At 45.7% G+C, this 966-nt stretch overlaps 5 non-coding genes across 5 annotated transcripts; all 5 read right to left on the reverse strand.

Annotated features, from left to right (window-relative positions):
* Positions 1–77: 77 nt before the first annotated feature.
* Pmar_PMAR022631 lies at positions 78–150 on the reverse strand. Its single transcript has one exon. It is a non-coding gene; the product is annotated as a tRNA-Cys (tRNA).
* Positions 151–270: 120 nt separating this feature from the next.
* Pmar_PMAR022632 lies at positions 271–343 on the reverse strand. Its single transcript has one exon. It is a non-coding gene; the product is annotated as a tRNA-Arg (tRNA).
* Positions 344–451: 108 nt separating this feature from the next.
* Pmar_PMAR022633 lies at positions 452–523 on the reverse strand. Its single transcript has one exon. It is a non-coding gene; the product is annotated as a tRNA-Cys (tRNA).
* A 120-nt stretch (positions 524–643) lies between these two features.
* On the reverse strand, positions 644–716 carry Pmar_PMAR022634. Its single transcript has one exon. It is a non-coding gene; the product is annotated as a tRNA-Arg (tRNA).
* Positions 717–824: 108 nt separating this feature from the next.
* Positions 825–896, reverse strand: Pmar_PMAR022635. Its single transcript has one exon. It is a non-coding gene; the product is annotated as a tRNA-Cys (tRNA).
* Positions 897–966: the final 70 nt, after the last annotated feature.

Below are 966 nucleotides of genomic sequence, written 5' to 3' on the forward strand. Positions count from 1 at the left end.
GTGACTGTTCCGCCGATTACATAAGTGATTACTCTACCTCTCAAAAATTCCTTGATGAAAATTTTGTGAAGGTTCATAGGGCACGGCCTAGATTTGAACCGAGGACCTGCTGATCTGCAGTCAGCCGCTCTACCACTGAGCTACACACCCATGCACACAATTTGACTAGTCCTCTATTTGACCTATTTTCATTCAAAATTTCACTCCTCACTGTGTCGTTTACAGCCAGCTCAATCGAGTCGTCCTCTAATGATTCTTACTAAACTTATCTACCCTACCCGAGGATCGAACTCGGAATCTCCACCTTAGGAGGGTGGCGCCTTATCCATTGGGCCAGCAGAGCGATGATTCAACTTCCGATCATGTTGATGTCTGTGACTGTTCCGCCGATTACATGAGTGATTACTCTACCTCTCAAAAATTCCTTGATGAAAATTTTGCGAAAGTTCATAGGGCACGCCCGGATTTGAACCGAGGACCTGCTGATCTGCAGTCAGCCGCTCTACCACTGAGCTACACACCCATGCACACAATTTGACTAGTCCTCTATTTGACCTATTTTCATTCAAAATTTCACTCCTCACTGTGTCGTTTACAGCCAGCTCAATCGAGTCGTCCTCTAATGATTCTTACTAATCTTATGAACCCTACCCGTGGATCGAACTCGGAATCTCCACCTTAGGAGGGTGGCGCCTTATCCATTGGGCCAGCAGGGCGATGATTCAACTTCCGATCATGTTGATGTCTGTGACTGTTTCGCCGATTACATGAGTGATTACTCTACCTCTCAAAAATTCCTTGATGAAAATTTTGCGAAAGTTCATAGGGCACGCCTGGATTTGAACCGAGGACCTGCTGATCTGCAGTCAGCCGCTCTACCACTGAGCTACACACCCATGCACAAAATTCGACTATTCCTCCATTTGACCTATTTTCATTCAAAATTTCACTCCTCACTGTGTCGTT

This window comes from Perkinsus marinus (genome assembly GCF_000006405.1).
Source record: "Perkinsus marinus ATCC 50983 genomic scaffold scf_1104296966618, whole genome shotgun sequence".
Taxonomy (NCBI): Eukaryota; Perkinsozoa; order Perkinsida; family Perkinsidae; genus Perkinsus; species Perkinsus marinus.